This window comes from Epargyreus clarus, unplaced genomic scaffold, assembly GCF_041222505.1.
Source record: "Epargyreus clarus isolate Ecla_fem2 unplaced genomic scaffold, WU_Ecla_fem_2.2 ptg000004l, whole genome shotgun sequence".
In the NCBI taxonomy this organism is placed as follows: Eukaryota; Metazoa; Arthropoda; class Insecta; order Lepidoptera; family Hesperiidae; genus Epargyreus; species Epargyreus clarus.
Window position 1 is genome coordinate 12,089,868 of NW_027332212.1, and position 17,579 is coordinate 12,107,446.

General features: G+C 40.9%; 1 protein-coding gene across 5 annotated transcripts in view; it reads right to left on the minus strand.

Annotated features, from left to right (window-relative positions):
• Window positions 1-17,579, minus strand: part of LOC140757573 (G-protein coupled receptor Mth2) — a 62,622-nt gene that overhangs the window by 28,379 nt on the left and 16,664 nt on the right. The window contains exon 1 of one of the 5 annotated variants that reach the window (XR_012103995.1): window positions 8,246-9,405. The exons of the other annotated variants lie outside the window; for them this stretch is intronic. The gene's annotated coding sequence lies outside the window, so the exon portion shown is untranslated. Of the gene's footprint in view, window positions 1-8,245; window positions 9,406-17,579 lie in introns of those variants that run through there. 5 annotated transcript variants of the gene reach the window in all.

The window sequence follows — 17,579 nt, forward strand, 5'->3', positions numbered from 1 at the left end:
AAGCAGCCCCGGGCGCTAAGGGTGCGCCAGGGCCATCGCTACACCGAATTTATGAAGATTCTCCGCAGTCGCCGTCGACGGTCGCAGGAAATTCCCAAGAAAAAAGGATGGAGCACTCTCCGCCAGAAGGGGCGAGAGAGAGAGCACCAGCGACGTCAACGCGGACGTCCGTCATGGGGCCACCTGCACGACCAGCTAGCACGCCACCAAGGCGTGAAACTTCATCGCCGGTGCGGAGACCTACATCGCCGGTGCGGAGACCTACGTCGCCGGCACACACCGCTCGCAGTAACACTTCAAAGCGAAGCATCGACGCACGTATGAAGATGGCACAATACGAAGCGGAGAAAGAACTCGCGGCTATAGAAGAGAAGCGGCTACTTATGAAAGAAAAGCTAATCAAATCGAGATTAGCCGCCGAAATGACTGCAATCGAAGCCGAATCTGAATATGCGGCGAGCTCATGCAACGAAAGGGTACAAGACTGGGTGGATAGAAGCATGGAACAACCAACGGCGACGAAATACAGGGAAGAACCGGAAGAGGTTCGCCCTCCCGTTAGTAAGCAACGGGGGGAGAACGCGAAATTCCAAGGCATTCAACGGCTAGCCGACACCTTAGAAAAACTAGTCGCCTCAAGACCGTTGCCTCGCCAAACAGCGGAACTACCTATATTCACGGGAGCCGTCGCCGAGTGGCTACCGTATAAGGCCGCCATGGAAGATTCTACAAGACTCTTTAAGTTCTCTCCAACGGAAAATCTCCTTCGACTGCGAAACAGCCTGCGAGGGGAAGCGAGAGAAACCGTGCTGTCACAGCTATTCACCGCATCTAACCCAGATATCATCATGCGCACATTAGAGATGAAATATGGAAGACCGGAATTCATAATAGATCGGGCCATGGAAGAGCTCAAAAAGATCCCGAAATTAGGGAGCGCGAGCACCGATCTGTATGAGTTCGCGGTGAAGATTCAAAATATTGTCTATACGATAAAAAGTATAGATAGAAGAGGCTACCTACGAAACCCGCTACTCGTTCGAGACGTAATGGACAAACTGAGTCCTCATCTCATAAGCAAATGGGCGGAGTACGCAGCCAATAACGAAGCACGCATCATGGAAGATTATGAAATGATAGTACTCTCCGAGTTTTTAATGGCCGAAGCGGACCTTATGATAAGGTACACCCACACAACGAAGCGAAGCGTTCCGGTACCCGTCAGAAGAGAAGTAGCACCAAAGCGGGTTGCTACCAAGGGCGTATACACTGCGGGGGAAAGTCAACCGGAAGAAAGAAAATGCTTCATGTGTCCAACTGGGGGACACTACACTACTGAGTGCGATAAACTCAAAGCACTCGACGTCAACGAGCGATGGAAGTGGGCAAAGGACAACAAGATGTGCTTCAAATGCATGAAAAGGAAGCACAGCAGGTTCACATGCAAAGCCAAGGCCTGCGGAGTCCACGGATGTACCTACCAACATCACGCGCTACTACATAAAGAAAAAGTAACGGAGTCTACGACTACAGTGAGCACTCCGGACGACGGCAGGGAAGACGAAGCAGCCGCGCTAGTAATGAGCGTCACGACAAGGAGGTCGCCTATTACATCAGTACTGCTCAAAACCTGCGAGGTGAAACTCAGCGGTCCACGGGGGGAGGTAAATACGTACGCCCTCCTAGACGAAGGGTCTACTGTGACGCTAATAGACGAAGAATTAGCGAAGCAACTCACTAACGGCGGACCGAATCGACCTCTGAACATAAGGGGTATTAACGATCAGAGAAGGATCGACAGCGAAGCGGTCAAGGTTCGTGTCAAAGGGGTACACGAACAAGAAGCCTACTTAGTGACAGCCCGCACAGTAAAAGGACTACAGCTACATCACCAACGCGTACCGCACAACTTAGAACGGTACAAGCACCTGCGAGTTGTACAAGATAGCATCAGTAAGGGAGAAGCTCGACCTCGCATATTGATAGGTGCCGACAACTGGCATCTAATAATATCGCGACAGCTGCGCGCCGGCAAGAGAAATGAACCCGCCGCGTCGAGAACGAAGTTGGGATGGGTACTGCACGGGTCGGTACCCAGGAAATCGATTTATCAAGACCAGGCGGCCGTACTTCACATCTGCGCGAGCGACGTCCAACTACAGAAGCTCGTCGAGTCACATTTCGACGTGGACTCGCTTGGCGTATCGACTAAAGAAAAAATTAATAAGCATGAGAAGAGAGCCAACGACATTTTCGAAGCGACCGCCACAAGAAAGGACGGCCACTTCGAAGTGGGTCTGCCCTGGAAGATAGATAACCCCACGTTCCCAGATAGCTACGAGTCTGCCCTTAAGAGACTACACACGCTCGAGAAGAGGATGACTAAGGAGCCGGCGTTTAAAAAGGAATACGCGGCTCAGATCGCTAACCTTATACAAAAGGGTTACGCGGTGCAATGCGACGGCAGCGAAAGGGATAGCAACGTAAAATGGTTCCTGCCGCACTTCGCCGTCACCAATCACAACAAGCCGGGAAAAGTTAGAATGGTCTTCGACGCGGCGGCTAAGGTGAAGGGAGTCTGTCTCAATGACTTCCTACTAGAAGGACCCGACCTACTAGCTTCACTCACAAGAATATTGTTCGGGTTCAGAGAAAAGAGAATCGCCGTCACAGCGGACATCGAAGAAATGTTCCTTAGGGTTAAAATCAGACCCGAGGACCAACCGGCACAGATGTTTTTATGGAGGGACAAGCCTACGGACCCTCCGAGAAGATTTAAAATGGTCTCCATGATATTCGGAGCCAGCAGTTCGCCATACCTCGCTCACAGCGTAAGAAACCGCAACGCCGTCGACTATGAAAGTAAATACCCAGAGGCGGCCACGGCGGTCAAGGAGCGACACTACATGGACGATTACCTAGACAGTTTCCCATCTGAAGAGGAGGCTATTAAAATGGTGAACGAAGTTACCTACATCCATCAACAAGCGGACTTCAACTTAAGAAGATGGAACTCAAACAGCAAGAGAGTTTTAGCTAGCATACCCGAAGATAAGAAGTCTGAAAGCGCGAATGTAAAGTTAGCAGCACACCAGAAGGAAAAGACATTGGGGCTGCGCTGGGACCCGAGCTCCGACACCCTCACCTTCAACACTGACATCAAGAGGGTTCCCGATGAGGTCAGACTGCGGTTGAGAGCACCGACTAAACGCGAAACCCTAAGCGCGGTTATGTCGGTGTACGACCCACTGGGGCTTATCAGTCAATATACGATCGTCGGCAAGATGATATTACAACGCTTGTGGCTCAAGAAGGTTGATTGGGACCAGGAATTGCCATCTGAAGACGCTAACCTATTCGACGAGTGGATAAGGCGACTCCCAGATGTCTCAGCACTAGCAATACCGCGGTGCTATAGCTACAACGTAACGCCGGAAACTCACATCGAGTTACACGTGTTTGTCGACGCAAGCGAGCAAGCCTACGCTACGGTGGCCTACTGGAGGATCGCACACGGCGATCACATAGAAACAATACAAGTAATGGCCAAGGCGAAGGTGGCTCCACTGAAGTTACTAACCATTCCGAGACTGGAGCTCCAAGCTGCGTTAATCGGGGCACGAATGGCTAACACTATAGTCAGGGAGCACAGCTGTTGGAAACCCAAACGAGTCATATACTGGAGTGACTCCCGCACCGTCCTTCAGTGGATAAGAAACGAGACGAAAAAATACACGCCGTTCGTCTCACATCGCCTAGCTGAGATCGCCGAGCTCACACATACAGAGGATTGGCGATGGGTGCCTACAACACTCAACGTAACCGACGATGCGACCAGGCTTCAAACCGACGGGATCGACAGCCGGGACCGGTGGTTCACGGGACCGCAATTCCTACGAGCCACAGAAGAGCACTGGCCTACGGAGAACGGGGAAGGTGAAGAGACCGGGGAGACGTGTTACACCGTCTCAGAAGAGGACTCGGACCGCAACGACTCATTACCCGACATTAGAAGGTTCTCCAGTTACCTGAAGCTTATAAGGGCGACGGCACTTACTCAGCTATTCGTCGAGAAGCTTCGATCTAGAGACAAGACTCTACACTTAGAAGTGTCACACTTAGAAGCGGCCGAACGACGGTGGTTTCAACGCGCGCAGCGGGACTCCTTCAGCGAAGACTTAGCGCGGTTAAGTCACAACCAGCCGCTACAACGACACAGCAAATTTAAAAGGCTCGACGCAGTATTGAACGACGGGCTAATAACCGCAAGAGGCCGTATAGGTGCGCTCTATTCTACAACGCACTCTAATGAGCCGGTAATACTCGACGGGCAGCATCCCTTTACTCACCTGCTTGTCGAGCATTATCATCGCCGGGCGGGACACGCGAATAACGAACGAGTCGTCAACGAGCTCCGTCAACGATTCATCATACTGCGCTTGAGGCCTACAGTCAAGAAAGTAGCACGAGCGTGTCAATACTGTCGCGTGTACAAGGCGACTCCGACGACACCACCGAAAGGAGACCTACCTAAAGTGAGGTTGGACTCGGGGCACCGCGCCTTCACCTATTGTGGCGTGGACTATTTCGGGCCCCTAACGGTGACTATCGGACGAAGACACGAAAAGAGGTGGTGTGCACTATTTACCTGTCTCACCACAAGGGCCATTCATTTAGAGATCGTCCAGTCGCTCTCTACGGACTCAGCTGTTATGGCGCTGCGAAGGATGGCCGCCAGAAGGGGTTGGCCGCGCGTCATATACTCCGACAACGCCACTAACTTTAGAGGGGCCGACGTCGAACTGAGAAATACATACGGAGCATGGATCGCAGCACTACGGGACTACGGTCTGCAGTACAACACCGACTGGCGTTTCATACCGCCGGGGGCGCCACACATGGGAGGAGCCTGGGAGCGCTTAGTGCGTTCAGTAAAAACCGCACTAAGCACCACGCTCAAAGAAAAGTCGCCAAAAGAAGAGGTACTGCAGACGTTAATCACCGAGGCCGAGTACAGCGTGAACGCGCGACCGCTCACGCACGTCTCCGTGGACCCCGAGGACGAGGAAGCACTAACGCCGAATCACTTCCTCATCGGCTCATCGACGGGGCTACCGCGGACGGGGCCATGCACCGAGGCGGACCGCAGCACGTGGAGAAGGGCGCAGGCACTGGCGGACCAGTTCTGGCAGCGATGGCTGCGAGAGTACCTGCCTACGCTCATTCCGCGGGGGCCGTCCAACGCACAGGCGTCACAACTGCGGGAAGGCGATCTCGTAATTGTGGTCGACTACGCCTTACCCCGCAATACCTGGCCGAGAGGAGTCGTCGAGCGAGTTCACCCGGGACCTGATGGCATCGTCCGGTCTGCAGACGTCCGCACAAAGGGAGGTGTGTTCCAGAGGCCAGCGACGAAGCTTGCCGTCCTTCAGATGGAGGAGGCTTCGAAGAATCTACGCCGGGGGGAGAATATTACGGACGACAACGGCCTAAGAATTTAAATGTAAATGTTGATTAATGTAACTTGTGTATGTAATTAAGACTATGTAAATAAGACATTTTATTGCAATAGATATAAGTCCTACGTAATAAGAATAGATATGTAAGAGTAGGATAGCAATAGAGTGTAAGCATAGAATTGTAAGAGTAAGACAGGCTATGTTAGAAAGGGACGGCAATAGGACGCGGTTGCTGACTGAGCCTGCGCCTGTTGCGGTACCCAAAATAAGTACTTAAGCTCGCCTTTTTGTATGGAAAAGTGTGTACGCCTCGGAATAAAAACAAGAAGAAAAGAACTGAAGATTCAAGTTGGAGTTTTATTTGAAAACCCATAATCTACAGATACAATATAGAAGAATCTAGAACATTGTATAATGGAACAGAGCAAAAATATCGTACTTGATATAGGCATCTAATAATACAACTCTGGTATTACAACAAGAAGTCGCCAACTTGTTCGGGAAGCCGTCAACCGTGGATGTAATGGTCTATTGCGATTTACAGCTGCAAGGGTTCAATAAACTGTACGATGTTGCTTTTGTACTACTTTTCCCTATGTTAATACTTATTCACAATGGTTAAGTGGAATATAAACGTATATTTCTTTGAAATCAAAAAGTGTGTCACGAGTAAACACTACACATACTGATAATTGATAGAAAACTTAAAAAGCAGGTATTTTTTGAGTTTTTAATATGTATTTTATTTTATGTAGGTATAAGTTTTTGTACACGGAAAAACAATTATTAATAGCAAACATTATAGAAATATAATACAAAGGGCGTTTGAGTATTAAATACGTGTTATTTATAAAAATAACACTATATTTGTTTATTTTTTTTTATAATACGCAATATCGGCTACCCTTACGTACTTACGATACTATGTAAAAAAATTCAAGTGTTCTATCTATTACGGTTTAGGAGACAGATACCTGTGACAGACGGATAGACAGCGGAGGGTTAGTAATAGCGATTTTACCCTTTGTATACGGAGCCATAAAAATCTTTCTTGTCGAAGAAACACTGCAGTATGATAACATTTCCTGTTTTTGTAAAACGCCAGAATTAAAATTCAAGGAATCGTTTTAAGTCTGTTAACATTTTCCAGTGTAATCATTACGTCGGATTCGAAAAGATTGATGAAATTAAAGATTTGCGGTTGTAGACATATGTTACATCAATACATCTTAAAGTCCGTGAAATTCAGAAATTACAGAGAAGAAAAGAGAAGAAAATATATTAGACGAATTAAGAATGTTAATATTTAATAAATCTGTAAAAATATATTATGGTCATAGATATATAGTAGGATAATATATTTATGATTATGGTACATTTTGTCTGATTTAAAATTAACATCTTCGAGATCGGAAGATCCCGTTAAGATTTTTTAAATAATGATAATGATAATATAAATTGGTTTTGCGGAAATATTTTGATAGTTAAATTAATAGATATAATATAAATTAATATAATTAATAACGATTTATAACAAATATTACATTATTTTGATTAAATAGCACATGGATATAGAAATTGTCCATTCAGATTATGAAACTTATTTTTTTTTTTTTTCACAGTTTTGTCAATTTATTGGATAATAATAAAGTTATAAACAATATTTGAAACAATAAAATTAAATACTAATTAAACAAAAAAAATCAAATTATATACTAATAGAAACTTATTTACAAAATGTACGTATATACAAAAACGAAATACAAAAATATAAAAACATAAAAACTACCATAAAAAATGATCACTATCGCTGTCCTTGGGCAAGGTACCCAAGATGCTGGCAGCATTTCCTCTTTGAATTGCTATAGCAATTCGTTGAGCGAAATGCGTGCCAGCTCCTGGATCTCCAGAGACGTCGACCAATCGTGTTGACAGTTGTTTATACAACTGCCAAGCATCCGGGCCCCATGGACCTAAAGTTTCAACACCAAACGCCACAAATATGTAGTTATTACACAAACTAACATATTTATGACGCTTGGCGTTTTCAGCAGCAGTAGCCGCCGCCCCCGCGCCAGATGATGATGCCTGGAGGTGAGAAGGAGCCAGTGTGTCGACACACGTAGCGTCCCACACCAAAATCCTTCCCCCCTTCCAGGGTAAACTTATTTATTTGTTATGAACTTTTATTATTTCGGATTTTATTATATGTACTCGTATAACGGAATGTATAGTAAAATTCATGTCTTTTATCCCATTGCTTAATAATAATGTTTTTTGAGCCCATATGTGTGTATGTATATTTTATACATAGGTACTGGCATAATCTGGCATACTACAGCCCAAACGGTTTGACGGATTTTAAAATATGAGGTCTCAATGGATTCGTCTAAATTGTGGGTGTTTGTTTTATAATAATTACTGGTACCTTTACTTTGTTTATAACATAGGAGAGCATGCAGTCCACCTGATAGTAAGTGGCGACTGTCGCCCTCGGACATCTATAATCAACCCCAGATAGGATTAGATATTCCTACCTGAGGTCGGCCTCAGATGCGCCGCTACCCCTGAGGACTAAGCTGGAACGCCTCGGAAAAGTCTGTCTCCCTTACCACACCCTTCAAAACGAAACACAGCAGCGCCTAAAACTACTGTTATTAGGTAGAATAATAATAAATAGAAATCGGTGTGGCGGTGGTGCCGCCGGAGTCGAGCCACAAAGGGTTCTACCACCTTCACACTGTACTTACCACTTACTGTATCTAAACTAAAAAATTGAGGCTTACCGTTCGGAGATAGAAATCTTTTTGCCGTAGGTTCGCAAACATCGTCATTCTAAACAGCACATTGGGTTCATAGCACCCATCTCTGCCAATTTTTAAATGGAATAAATCTGTTGCTTTAACATTTTGGATCCTGAGGTTCCCATCGCGTAGTTCAGGATTGAATTCTTCGGCTGTATTGACGCATGTTTTGTTCATTGGATCGTATGCAGCTCCCAGTGGGCAGCATTTCCATATGCACAAGTTTTCCTTACAAATGCAACCCCGGTCAGTCACTTTCTCGTACTTGTAAAATATATCTGTGTTGTTCCCATCAGCACTGCAGGAACCGTTTTCCTCATAAGAAGCGCAAGAACTTACACAAACTATTACTAATATTACTGATATTAAATGCATTTTTGGTTCAAAAATTAACTTAATTTAATTCAACGTTATTTGCTTTTAATTGTTTTTAACCGCAACGCGTCGACCATTCATAGTCGCACGAATGTAGCTACTAAATAAATGTAGACATTCTTGATTACTCAATGAGGAAATTCCAGCGTCTCGCAGGTGAGTTTCGATTCACAATGTTTGTTCAATATCGGTGTGTTCGACAAAAGACTGCACTGTCTGCTTCGATCACCTGATGAAGGTCGAGTTTTTGGTGTAAACACCGATGGCCCCAAATTCGCTTATAATACTAACAACCAATGTTTTATATCGTCAGTTTTCGCGCAACAGGTAAAGGAATACACTCGTTTGAATACAGAAACTGGTTTTCGTTCGCGTTCACCGCACTATTTTTATATCATTCGAAAAAAGTTACAAGTGAAACTTAAACACTTCTTTGTAAACGATGCTAATAACATGCTCATTGAAAATACGCAAGTAATATTTTATCTAAATATGTGTCTTATATTTTACGAATTTTTAAGTTTAAGATAAAGTACTATAAATATGACTACGTTAAACAAGCGATAAGAATGATAGCTTAATTAATTAAGTGATTGACAAAGACATTAACGAACTGGATTATGTGTTATCACTTTTAATATTTGTAGACACTGTGAACACTTAAAACTTGTTTGAAGATACTAAGAGAGAAAATCGTAAGGAATAATGTATATTGCGCGTAGATAATCACAGATATAGATACGTCTGCATATCGCTGCATTAGCTGAGGTACTGGCATAGGCAGTGGCGCGAAGTGGAAACTGTTTTTTGACATGGTAAATGATGGTCGCTGTGCAGGGGTTCTTATTGTTCTTATCACAACGGACCGCTTTATATATCTTTTAAGTTGGAATGAATCAATGATCGGCAAATATTTTTGCCACTTATAAAGGTAGATTTCGGAATAATAATCCAGAAATAAGTTTACGAAGAAAAGATTATTTGGCATGTTTACGAGTAATAATAATTGGTAAGTGTGAGTAAAATATTTTTTTGTTTTCTTTGTAGTTTTCGTTTTCTAGTAAACATAGTAGTAAAGGCATTTGAAAATATAAAATGCCTTACCAATACGGCTCAGTAGTTAGTGCGAACAATACCGAAAAGCACCTGTTTCCTGTATGGAGACCACTTTTTATTTTTAACTTTTATTTTAAAATTTTGGGTGTCTTTTGCTCTTTTCAGTTCCAGGGGTAAAGTCATATACGAAAAGACAGCGGAGGCTTATATAGGGTACCTTACCTTTTGAGTACGGAACCCTAATTCACTGATTCACGGACCACTTCCAGTTATACTACCGGTTGCGAACCATTGGTTCAGAAACGCTGCTATAACAGTTGAGCCCATCTAATATTAGAAGTTTAATTGTCCTCGGTAGGGTGACCAATCAGTTGTAATAGTCGCTATAATTTTATCACCATCAACACTCCCGTCTCTTGGGGAAAATTTGGCGTTACTTTAATTGAGTTTGTTAATCAAGATAAAAGTTATGTACACGAACGTTCAAATACTTTAATCTAGTGTAATATTACTTAACTTTGTGTTTACACTGTTCTGAAAGTAATTGAAATTCCTAAAATATTACTTATTTCATTAAATAATACTTTGGTTCAAGTGAACAAACTATTATAATAATTATAGTTTAAAAACTAAAAATCACGCTAAAATCGCACAAGGAAAATCGTTAATCCTGATTCCTGACGATCCTGATGAGGTGAATGGGATAAAATGATTAAAATCGTGTATTGTCACTGGTTCTTGATAATTGTTCAAAAATTTAAATTAATCGGACCGTTCAAAGTGGGTAAAAATCGAGTTCGAAGATACTGTTACATACATACATACAGGTCAAGCTGATAGCAGCAAAGGCGTGATAATATTTTTAAATACATTTTTTAAGTTAAAGTAGCAAATGATCATGCAGTCCACCTGATGGTGAGTAGTCACTGTCTCTTATTGACATAATTCTATAACCAATCCTATAATAGAACGCCTCGTGAATACCCATAGAATATGGTCCCTCTTGTCCCTGTATGAACAGAGAATAATTTTACGATTAAATTGTAATGAAAGCGTCGAATTATAAGATAGGTTAAGTGCGAGTCGACTTCGCAAACTAAGAGTTCCGTAACACCATTATTTTGTATTTGTTATTAGAGCAGCTATAGAAGTACCTATATGCATTGTGAAAAAGGGCCGTAATAGGTACCTAGATATGACGAGTCTATCTACCTATTACGGTCAATTAATAGCTAAAATGCCAAAAAATAGTTAATTGTCTATCCATGGACCTCCCGGTAATTTTTTTGAGATAGAGTCCTATAACAAACGGACGGACATCGGAACCTTAGTAACTGGGTTCCATTGGCCCTTTGGGTACGGAACCCTAAAAATAAATGATTAGTTTTATTACAACAGATTCATTAACATTTCCTAAATAATGACGTAACGACCATTTGCTTAGTCATACTAGAAGGACAGGCTGTTTAACGACTGTTTTATTTTATGTTCAAGTGTCAAGTGTTTTTGTGTCGCCCGAGTAATAATAATTCACGCTAATATATAATAATAATTATTTTTTAACTATTTTTAATTTTTTATAAGGTGGAAGAACTCTTTGTTAATCCTATCTGGGGTTCATTACAGATGTCCATGGGGGGCAGTAGCCACTTACCATCAGGTGGACTGCATGCTCGTCTGCTACTCCTATATTATAAAAAAATATTTATATTATATTATGTTTAAGATATGTAGGCACTAGCCGTTCTAGTTACTTGGCTATTCACCCAATCAACATACTTAAAACCCAATTGAATGAATGAAAACAATACTCGCTATGAATGTGGAAAGTCCATATTTCATTTTATAGCCAATGATTCATCTTTTAGTCTGCGCTCGAAAACGTCAAAACTAAGTGACGCGAAATAAAAAAGTGGTAAATTATTAATTACATGTATTTATGTATATACTTTCTTTATGTATGTGTACACCCTACCTTTTCACGATCTCATATATCTCTAACTTCATCCCAAAGGTTGTCTGGAAGAAATCGCTTCTAAGCGATAAGACCGCCTATTTGTATACTGTCTCATGTATTGTTTTATATGTTGCTTATATTTGGTGTACAAATAAAGAATATGTTGTTGTTGTTGTTATTGTTGTTATTGTTCATTTTCATATAATAGAATTATGCACAATATGAATGCAAAAAATGTTTATTTTTAATAAAGAAGTAGCAAACGAGTATGTCCGTCCTGATGGTAAGAGACCGAGAGAGACGGAGAGAGAGTTTGAAGGTGGTAGAACCCTTCGTGGTTCGACTCCGGCGGCACAACCGCCACACCTATTTCTGTGAAATAACGGCAGTGTTAAGCGCTACTGAGTTCTGGTTATGGTTTTTTTTTTTTTTTTTTTATTTTTTTTTTTTTTTTTTTTTTTATAATATAAGAGTAGCAGACGAGCATGCAGTCCACCTGATGGTAAGTGGCTACTGCCGCCCATGGACATCTGTAATCAACCCCAGATAGGATTAGATATTCCTACCTGAGGTCGGCCACAGATGCGCCGCTACCCCTGAGGACTAAGCTGGAACGCCTCGGAAAAGTCTGTCTCCCTTACCACACCCTTCAAACCGGAACACAGCAGCGCTTAACACTGCTGTTAAGGTTTATGGTTAGGGAGATACTTTGCCGCGGCATTTCAGCTTAGTCTTGAGGGTTAGCGGCGCGTCTGTGGCCGTCAGGTGTCTAATCTTATTTGCGTGCATAACAGATGTCTGCTCATCAGTAATAATGTATTCTCGTCTGCTACTCCTGTATTATAAAAAATAACCATCCCCAAAAAAAATTAACACAATTTTGTGCACGAGTGTACGTGCGTAATATTCACAAACACAGTGAAAATAGTTCTATTATACATATAAACAATATAAACATAGTCCAAATATTTGTTCTTATTAGACAGGCCCATTAGTAATGCCCAATTTAGTGACGCAAGACGTTGCGTTTGTTTAGTTATACTAGTAGGGTTTGCTTGGTCATTTATGAGTCTAGTAATTCTTAGGCGTGTTGATGATAGAACCATTTTTCGTTTGATTCCGGAAGTAATCAAACGAAAAATGCCTTATAATAACAACGTCAAACGCTGCTGTGGCTTCTGGATTGATGTAATAAGAGAGATATACTTGTCGAGGTTCCAGCTTAGTCCTTAGGGGTATCGGCAGTCAATAACAGCGGCACATCTCTGAGGCCAACCTCAGGTAGGAATCTCATCTTGTGGCGGCGGTAGCCACTCAGGTGGACTGCAACCTCGTCTGCTACCACTATATAATAAAAAATACTAGAGGCATTCGAAATTAGTACTCATGAGTAAGCAAGCAATATGGTCGTCCTATGACGCGGCGTGAAAAAAGCAGTGATAGCCTAGTGGTTAAGAAACTCGGCCTCTCGATCGAGGGGTCCGAGGTTCAAATCCCAGGCACGCACCTCTGATTTTTCAAAGTTATGTGCGTATTATATTGTGAAATTAATTATCACTTGCTAAACGGTGAAGGAAAACATCGTGAGGAAACCTGCATACCTGAGAGATTCTAGAGAGCGCGGTGGACTATGGCCTAATCCTTCTCATTCTGAGAGGAGACCCGTGCCCAGCAGTGGGACAGTAATGACTTCGCCGCGTGGCGCAGGGTTTTCGGGCCTCGAGGGATCCCTCCTTACCCGGGCAATCTCCTCAGTGGATACACGGCCCACCGGTGTTGTGAACTGCCGTGAGGCAGCGGTGCAACGTTCGGTCCTCTATGTGACCTATGAGTACCCATGAGTACCCATGTGTACCCATGAGTAGCAAGGTACTAGATGTACGCAGGCAGCAGTGGCAGTACTGTCAGGTGAACTGTACGCTTATTTGCTCCTGAGGAGTCGGCTCGAATGCTATGATATACTTTTTATATCATTGCTCATGTGTAGGTCTGGTAGTTAAGTCTGACTTATAAGTCAGCATTCTCGTCCTTGTACCAAAACGCAAGAAACATTCCACGGAAGAAATAAATAAAACAATATAGGAAAAATAATACAATTATAAAAAGTTAATACCGTTACCAAAAAACGCAGATTTAAATATTTATATTGCTTTACGGGTGACCTATTTCACGTACATATATGTAAAAAATAAAAATATAAAACATAACCTACTTATCTAGTGAATGTTATTAAGCCAAAAAGATTAGAAAAGATAACGTCACATTTGCGATTAGACTGCTTAAAGTTTATGTGTACAATGTTTTAAATAATAAAACACTTTTATCTTTACAGCATAATGGTTTGGAAAGCCTCTCACGATAGGGGACTGGATTTGGAACCGAGGCACCTCATATTTTTTAAGAGATTTCCTTCGTGGTCTAGAGTGTGATAGATAATTTCTAATCTAATACGCATATAACTCTGGAAAATCACAAGTTTGGGCCTATCTACCTAGGGTAGCGATGGTATTTGAACCTCAGACGCCTCGGTCGAGAGGCCGAGTTTTTAACCACTGAGCTATCATTACTATCACTACTATAACACCCAAATCACAGTATTGGGACAGTAAAAGGGTGAAGATGATTATGGTAATTAAATTGTTATATTTTACTGCTACTAAATTTAACTCCTTAAAATCCTAAATATTTAAAAAATCTAATTTAACTTTTGAGTACCTTAAGACGCAGTTGGTTTATTCTCTCTAGTACAAAATTTAAGCAACATTGGTAGTACTAGTGGGAACAAACCCTGCTCTATAATAAATTATGGATCCACTACACATTGTCGAAATTTCTCAATTCAAGGAAACGCGTTACATATACATCAATCATTAACTGGTATGCGTCACCTCATAATATTGTTTACGCAAACGCTATAGACTTATAGCTTTTTAAATATTCTTGCTAGTTTTTTCACTTGACTTTATCTGCGTGCAGATTTGTATCTAGGCGTAAGCCAGGTAATTGCCCGGCGGCAAAAATGAGGGGCGGCAAAATTGAAAGCGGTCGCACGAAGTAAACATTTATTAATTAGTACATTACTTGTGATAATTACAGAGTACTTATCACTCCTAAGTAGTCGAATAGGCTTTCATATCAGCTGACTGCAGTGGGTAATGTTTTTCCTGGGTATTTAAATACCCTATATACAAGATATATATGTACTTCTCATTCTTTAGCACGCTCTATACCTCTATACCTAATATTATATTATTTTAACCATGTAGGTATGTTCATCTGTAGGTAATTTCATTTTGTTTTTGTATTTTAAATTGTTGCGTCTACGAGCACTTATCCCTTCTACGCACTAACGGTTAACCGCTGAGGCGGCTACCGCGCGGCTAGCCGCTTTTCCAGTTGAATATGTAACCGTTCGTGATACGCACTTAACCGCTAAAAATGAACAGGAGATGCTAGCCGATTGCGCGATTAACCGCTGGTATGTTTAGATGGGTTTAGTGCAAAATGTCTCGTAAACCACGTTATTCATGAAAATAACAAATAAACAAATAAGGCGATTTCCACGTTTTTATTACTAAGGGACAGGATTGAACTTACAATTCAATATTATTTAATTGATTACAAATACCCATTTACTTTCAGGTGGATTACATGTTTTCTTAACCTCTAAAAATATTATGAGCTTAGAAAACGGTTTTTAGTACAGATATATTATTTCTGCAGTGCACTAATGGATAAAAGATACTTCATGTATGTTTTTATCTTTCTTATCAGAAGTAGCTTTTAACATCAATCAATGTAAAAATTCGTGGATAAGATATGTATGCATGTAAATGATGTAATCAATTATTATTTAAAAACCAGCTGTTATTATATTATTAATAATTATGATTTTCCACCTCGTTTTCGTCGTTTCCAAATGTACCGTGTCATTGGGTCGTATGTGTTCATTTTCTGTTGCTTCTATTAATTTGAATCCAACATATAATTGCTTTAACACTAATACTACATGTATCCTATCCTTCATACCCTATTCCTTCCCTTCTTTCTTCGCTTCTTTTTCATACATGGGTTGCCTGGAAGTGATCGCTACTAAGCGACAAGACCGCCTATTGCATACTGCTTGACCTGTGTGTGTTTATTGCTTATTGTTAAAATTTTACTGTAGTGTGCAATAAAGCTTATTCTATCTATCTAGTACGTAATATGCCTACATACATAATATGTTATATTTACCATATCATATATTTTTATTTTAAACAAACAAAAATATAATATATACAATGGTACATATCGACACAATAATGGTAAAATGACAGCTGATAACTTACACCCGTTTAAGTAATAACCTATCTTACCAATTTTCCTGGTAAGGTTCGAAATTTGATAATTATTTCTTAGAAAAACTACTAACTTTAAGTGGGAGCCTACAAAAATAAAGACGTGCCGCACTTATTCCTGTCATTAGATATTATGTACATTTATTGATGATAATGAAAATGCGAAAGTATTTTATTAATTTCCTTAATACCTAACAGCATTGAGGAAAAGTTGTAATAAACTTCAAGTTCAATTAAAGTAAGTCTTAAACGATAACTTCAAAATAGATAACGTTATACAAAGTTTATCGTAAGTTTTAAGTATATTTTTAAATCTTTTTTATTATACCTTAAAACTTTTCTATTTTAAAACATTAGCCCTTAATACTGCTGTTGCAAGGCATCCTTGTGGCGGCGGTGCCTCCGGAGTCGAACTACAAAAAAATCTACTTATTTGATATCTATTTATATGTATTTCCAACTTTAAAATAGTCTAAACAGTAGACCGTTAACAACTATAGTAATTTAGAAGTGTGAGATTCACTAGAAATACCAGCAATCCTTTTTACAAACAAGATCATTAATAAAACAGTGACATCACTGCGGATCTTAGATGAGTAAAAAACATAGATAGATCAATCCTAACAAGAAAGTGTAACCAGTACCCTTACCATGAGTTTTTACGTTCTGACAAATATGACTGTTTTGGTATTTGTTTACGTATTTGCCCATACAATTTCCAATCAGCGCCCCTAGCGGATTGTATCAGAACTATAGTGCACTAAATTGACAAAATGGCGCTTTATGTTTTTTGTCTCTCTTTTTTGCGAACATGTAAGGCAGACAAAAAGACTTGAGCACTTACTTATTGTTACGTTTACGCAGTCAACTGAAGCAAACGGAACATTATGGATTGAGTAAACGTAACGTAAAATTGTGGGATAAAATTGTGGGATAAAGTGCGTAAATAATGTTTGGCCACGGCCCCGTGCTAAAATGCCTCTAAAATTATTGAAATATTTATTTATTACGTAAATTACGCAATATTAGTCGTTTATATGTTTTTTATTTGTCAAGAATGCATAAAATAACAGACAAATCAGCATTTTGTGGCTTCAATCTGTTTCAAGGCGGTGAAGTATCTTTCTATTTTACTTATCAAAGCTGCGGACTATAAATGCCAACCCGAAAAGTTTGTTTATTAACAGATGTGGCTTGGGTTTTCCCTAGTTCTTTTTATTGTAAATATTTGGAAGTTCCGAATCAATTGGACTGTTATTACGTAGAACATACGTTTTTACACAAAGCTAAAACAGGAAAATTAGCTTAAAATAATTGGTTTGACGCAATTTCATCATTATCTTTTTTTATAATATAATATTAGCAAAGAAGGAGGACACAGTCCACCTAATGGTAAGTGGCTACTGCCGCCCATGGACATCTTTAATCAACCCCAGATAAGATTAGATTCTTACCTGAGGTTGACTATTGATGCGTTGCTACCCCTGAGGAGCTGGAATTTCTCGGATAAGTATGTCTCCCTTACCACGCTCTTCAAACTAGAACACAGCAGCGCTTAGCACTGCTGTTGTTAGGCAGAAATAGGTTT